At 46.0% G+C, this 6,290-nt stretch overlaps 1 non-coding gene across 1 annotated transcript; it reads left to right on the forward strand.

The window, feature by feature from the left end:
• The first annotated feature begins 4,496 nt into the window (after window positions 1-4,496).
• TRNAF-GAA (transfer RNA phenylalanine (anticodon GAA)) lies at window positions 4,497-4,569 on the forward strand. Its single transcript has one exon. It is a non-coding gene; the product is annotated as a tRNA-Phe (tRNA).
• Window positions 4,570-6,290: the final 1,721 nt, after the last annotated feature.

Genomic DNA, 6,290 nt, shown 5'->3' on the forward strand with positions numbered 1-6,290 from the left:
TTACCCTGACCCTTGTCAAATAATGTCCAATGTGCAGAGAGCCACTAAACTGAGTAACTCTGCTTTGTGTTTGCACCTTTGTGAAGGGTTTTACAATTCCAGTACTTCAGCAAAAATTGTGATATAAAGGGATTTTTGTTCCTTCCAGGGCCTGTTCCCAGTCCTATGCCATGGACTGCCCTGTAAATTGGTGGTAATGTTGAGCCATTGATGTGGGGGGCTGTTTAGTCTGGAGTGATTCCAGAGGAAACCACAAAGATTGTTGGAGAGATAGAGCTCCTCTCTTATGAGGAAAGGCTGGGTTTGTTCAGCCTGGGGAAGAAAAGCCCCAGGGAGAGCTCAGAGCCCCTTCCAGGGCCTAAAGAGGCTCCAAAAGAGCTGGAGAGGGACTTTGGAAAAGAGCCTGGAGTGTCAGGAGAAGAGGGAATGGCTTTCAATTGACAGAGGGCAGGTTTAGATGGGATATTGGGAAGAAATTTTTCCCTGGGAGGGTGGGGACACCCTGGCACAGAGAAGCTGTGGCTGCCCCATCCCTGGAAATGTCCAAGAGCTGGGATGGAGCTGTGAGCACCCTGGGACAGGAGAAGCTGTCCCTGCCCATGGCAGGGATGCTAGAACTCAATGATCTTGAAGACCCTTCCAACCCAAAGCACTCCTTGATTTTCTGCTCCTTTGAGGACAATCACTGCCTGACCACCTCTGCCAGGCAGGCTTTGAGCAGCACCAGCCACAGCTGCAGAGTCATCACTACCAGCAGAGCTCAGCTCCTTGCTAGAATTAATGACTTGAGTCTGCTTAATTAAAGGTTTCTCCCTTTGCCCTAAATGTTAATCCCTTCTCCAGCCATGGAATTGCACAGGGGCTCTCTGAGCTCACTTCTTGCCTGTAGTGGTGACATTTTGTCTGAGGCACTGAAAGAGGGACTGGATCCTCCTCCCCCTTCACTGTTGCCCTCTCCCCAGAACAGCAGAAACAATGCTTTGACATCACATTACATAATTTTCTTCTTACAAGCCCTTGCAAACATCTTTATTGCAGAAAAAAAAATGAATGAATTTTGGAAATAACTTTTGAAATTCAGAGAAAAGGAAAAAGAGAAAGCCTGGCTGAGACAGATTAAAACATGATTTATCAAAGGTAAAGCTGAGATGAGACCTGACAAAGACATGTTCTACCCCCTGTAACAGATTTCTGAAAAATAAAGGTGGCAGGGGTGATACTGTTATGGAAAAATAAGTGTAGATGCTGGGAACATTCAACAACAGTCAGGGAATATAATAATCCCTGGATACCAGGACAGGCTTGGAGCTCATTCCTACCCACTCTCATGGTTATCCATGATTTGGAGTGGCTGCAGGGGGCTGCCAGGTGGGAATTTTTGAGATGTTAGAGATATTATCCCTCCTTTTGCAGAGCCACAGGGTGATCCAGATGGATCTGACTGTGGCTGTTGCAATGCAGAGAACTTTTCTCTCCCCTCATTTGCAAAATTTGCAATTAAGAAAAGCCCAGAGTCCTGCTCTCTCCCATGGCAGCCCCTCATTCTTGTTTTCTGCTTGGCTCTCCATAATCCCAAAATCTGGGATCATTTCCTCTCCAGACAGAATGAGCGTCAGGAAGGACGGAAACGCTCCAGGAGCTCCAGGCATGGCTGAGATCGGATTTCAGCAGGAAATAGAACAAATTTCCCGGGGCAGCCTCCTGTCTGTGGCTGGATGCCTGGGAAAAGGGGATGGATTGACGGAGGAAAGGCAGCAGAAAAGAGGGACTGACGTCAGAGCTGCTCATTCCCATCCCTACGTCACCTAGCAACACTCCGGGTAAGGACTGAACTTCCGAGACCTGGATTCCCCGGGAATTTTCCCATTAGGTGGCACCACTGGCCTTGGGAAGGCTTTCATCTGCTCTGGCTCCATCCAGCCACAGAGACCTGGATCTCCCTCCTAGAAATTCAGAGAGCAAGAGAATCAGATCTGTGAAAACCGTAAAGTGCTGTGGGTTATTTGTTGTGATTAATCTGGGGGAAGAAGTTTTGATAGGACCCAGCCTGTCTTTGCACTGGGTTTAATAGAGATTCTGGAAAACCCCATAGAAAGACAAAACCTGGCTGCTCTTGGCATGAATTAAATGATCCTGAAGGTCCTTTCCAACTCAAAAAATTCTATGATTGGCTCAGTTGTAGAGATTTGCCTTTTTGGCCTCAGAGAAGTAGGTGAGATGAATCCCACCCCAGGAATCTTTCCAAAATTGCTGTGTTTTACAGAAAAAAATGCCACACCAGATCTTCTCTTGTGGTCTTTGCTCACTGTCACATGGATGTGCCCACCTGGCCTCGCAGGAATTTGGAAATCATCACAGCTGGTAATGCCAAAACAGCTCACAGCTCTTCAGGGAAGAACAAAACAGAACTATTTTCACAGAATTAGAGGCTCTGATGTTTCAAAATAGACATTGGTCTGTTTTGATTTGCTTTCAAAGACAGAATCTTTGAAGAAAAATTAAGCCTGGAGCAAGTCCACACTCCAGACATTAAAAACCTTCAAAGCAAAGCTTCACATGTGAGTAAACACAGGATAGACTCCAAAATAATCAGCTAAGAAATCATCTGGCTGTGCAATTCTCACTTTCCTTCAGCATCCAAGTGTGGAAAAATATACCAGGAAGAGTTTTCTGTTCCTAAACTCTGATCCAAGGTGTACTTGTAAGATCCACAGTCACTGAGCTCGAGAAATTGCTGCTTTAAAAACCTCCTGCAGATAAAAATAACCCTGAGAGCCCTGCTCTGAACACACAGCCTTGGTTTGGGGGTGATCTTGTAGAGGATGCAGTGCAAGATTTTTTCCTCATCCTCTTTCATGGAGAATAGGGAAAAAACTTACTGGGGTCAATACCCAACTTCCTCCTTCTTATGGATCTGAGGTCCAGGTGGAGATGAGAGACACATTCAACAGGATTAATAAATTAATAAAAACTTCTTTTAAAAAACCTAACTAATTATTTTATACATTATCAATATAAAAATATTCTAAAACTTTTATTCTAATTATTATTATTTTTCCTTATAATTTCTAATAATAAACATTTTTTTAATATCATTTAAAATTAAACCTCTTTTACCTTCTTCCTAATTCTATATCACAACAAAGAATAAATAAATAATTCTAATAAATACACTAACAATTTAACTAACACTAAAACCCTCAAAATAAATTAGCACATTTACCAAAAAAATAATCAAATTAACAAACCAAAACCACTGCAGACAAGTATTGCTCATTCCCACTTCAGGGCTGAGGCTTAATTACCCTCCTGTGGCTCCAGTTCCTGGGCAATACTGTAGATTCCTCTCATATCAGCAGCTCTACCAGACACAAAATGGAATTGGTTTTGGGAATTGTTTTTGGGGTTATGTTGTCTGTTGGCTGTGGTCTTCAGCCACACCCTGGATTTGTTAGTTAGATCTTTGTTAGATCTTTCAAAACCTGGATCTGGAATGTTTAAGGTCACATAGAGGAGAAAATTTATAAGTCAAGAAGCAGAAATTCTGCAGCATTGCTCAGCTGTCCAAAAATTCTCCACCTGACCAGCACAAAGATGCTGAAACCCTCAGCCACCCATGGCCAGTTCCTCAGGGACCATGAGTGGGATCACCATTGGGATCCAGGGCTGGAAGTGTTTTTGGAGAATAAACCCACTTGGAGAATGATCCTGGATATTTCAAGAGACTCTTGTAGCCTAGTTTGGGAGCCAGAGATATCAGGAACTGTTATCTAATAAATCTCAGTGAGGAAATATCAGCTGCTGTCAAGCTGAACATTCAAACCCAGATTAAATATATTTCTGACACCTTTCACTACCAGATTTTTAACAGACATGGAAAACTTACTGTGCATTCCACATATGTATTTTGGGAAGATGTGAATTTGGAGCTGGTGAAAGATGGGAGATGGTCCTGGGAACGAATTATCTGCAGGATGAGGTGGTGGGCTGGGCAAACATCTCCCAAATCACTGCATGAAGATGCCTGGCTCCCATTCCTTAGGTGGATAGAGACAGATTGATGTGGAAAGATTAGCCAGGCTCCATGGATAATTCCAGATCCTCCCGTGGGCTCTGTGAAAAGATGTCAGGAAATTCAGTTCAGTGCTGCTGCTCCTGGCTGGGAACCAGATCAGGGCTGCTGTTTAATTCCAAATTTAGCTGTGTATTACCACAGAATGTTTCAGGCTGGGAAGGACCTTAAAGATCATCTCTTTCCAATCCCCTGGCATGGGCAGGGACACTTTCCACTGTCCCAGGATTCTCCAAGCCCCATCCAACCTGGCCTTGAAAACTTCCATGTGTCCTGAACCTTTACATCTGATCTCAGTCTGTCTCCATCCTGTTCCCTGAAACAATTCTTTGATTCCCAAGATAAAGTCAACCAAAGGCTGACAGAAAAGGATGAAAGATCCTCATGTTTCAACAAGTTTTGGGAAAATTGTAGCCATGGCAGAGCTGAAGTAGCTCAGCTGGGAGAGCGTTAGACTGAAGATCTAAAGGTCCCTGGTTCAATCCCGGGCTTCAGCAGAGTTTTCCTGCACTTTTGTGTGCCCAGGGCTGGCTCTGCAGTGTAGGACACACCTGGACATCCAGGACAGAGCCCAGCCCAGGGCCAGGAAGGTGATCACAGAATCATAGGATGGGTCAGGCTGTAAAGAACCACTATGGGGTCACCTGGTGCCACCTCCCTGCTCCAACAGGGCCATCCCAGAGCACAGGCACAGGATTGTGTCCAGAGAGTTCTGGAATATCTCCAGGGAGGGAGACTCCCACCCTCTCTGGTCTGTTCAGGGCTTGGTCACTGCCCAGGGGAGAAGTTCTGCCTCATGTCCAGGTGGAAATTCCTGGGATCAGTTCCTGCCTGTTCCTCCTGTGCCATTGCTGGGCCCCCAGAGCAGAGCCTGGTCCCTCTCTGAGCCCTCCCTGCAGACAGGGACAGGCAGGGATGGGGTCCCCTCTCAGCTGTGTCTCCTCTCCAGGCTGAACAGCCCCAGCTGAGGGTAATGGAAGGACTGGAGCCTCTTTCTTATGAAGACAGGATGAGAAGGATTGGTTGCCCAAAGAGGTTGTGGAATTTCCATTCTGAGAAATTTTAAAATGCCACCTGGCTGTGGCCCTGGGTGACTGGATCTTGCTGAAGTGTTGGACATCTTTCAGGACATCATCAGGTGCCACTTCCTGCTGGAACAGAGAGTTGCACTAGAAGATGTCCAGAAATCTCCTCCAACTCTTCAGCAAGTAGAGGACAAAGACAAAATTTTATGTCTAGGGGCAGAGAAAAGCCAGGCCAGTGTCATCCTCATGCTTTTCCATCACCAGTGTCCACCTGGCCAATCTGCACAATCATCCTGGCTGATCAATCAGCCAACAAAGAGCTGGGATCTACACACGAATAAAAGCAAATTTAAACACTGCTATCCTTAAAATATTACCAAGGTACAGTTTCCCTCTTTTTATTTTTCATTTCCCCCCTTTTTTTCAGTCAAACTAGCAGCTCTAATAGCATGCAGAGACTCCTTCAAGCTGAACTCCTCACCCACTCTGAGATCCCGGCGCCTGCCATCAATCTGCTGCAGGATCTGCAGCACCACGTCACACACAGAGCCCCCAAATAAACTTCCTCTCTCCTTTCAGGCACCATCTGTGTCCCATTTCTGCAGAGCCTGGCAGAGATCGCTTCCCTTCTATGGAATGTTCCTTCCCCTCGCCGAGCTGCAGATTTTGGAGGTGGGGAAGTCGGTGGGTGGAACAGATCCCAGCTCTGTGCAGAGAGGACTGTGCTGTCCTGGGATGGTGGGATGGTTTTGGTGGTCACCTTGGTCAGATGGCACCAAACCAGGCTCCAGGGCAGCCCTGAGAAAAGGTAAAGACAACATTTGGTCATCTGGCTGGGAGAAATGGGAGAGGGTTCGCTGGGATGTTGGGTGTTAATGAGGGTGGGAGTGGTGAGGAGGAAGAGCCAAGTTGGGGTTAATCGTGGAGGGGTCCAAATGCACTGGAACACCCAACTGCTGGGTCAGAGTCACAGAATCACAGAACCACAGAATCACAGAATCAGAACCACAGAGTCACAGAATCACAGAGCCACAGAGTCACAGTCACAGAATCACAGAGTCACAAAATCACAGAATCACAGAGTCACAGAACCACAGAGTCACAGAATCACAGAATCACAGAGTCACAGAATCAGAATCACAGAGTCACAGAATCACAGAATCACAGAATCAGAATCACAGAGTCACAGAGTC

Source organism: Oenanthe melanoleuca, chromosome 2 (genome assembly GCF_029582105.1).
Source record: "Oenanthe melanoleuca isolate GR-GAL-2019-014 chromosome 2, OMel1.0, whole genome shotgun sequence".
Lineage (NCBI taxonomy): Eukaryota > Metazoa > Chordata > Aves > Passeriformes > Muscicapidae > Oenanthe > Oenanthe melanoleuca.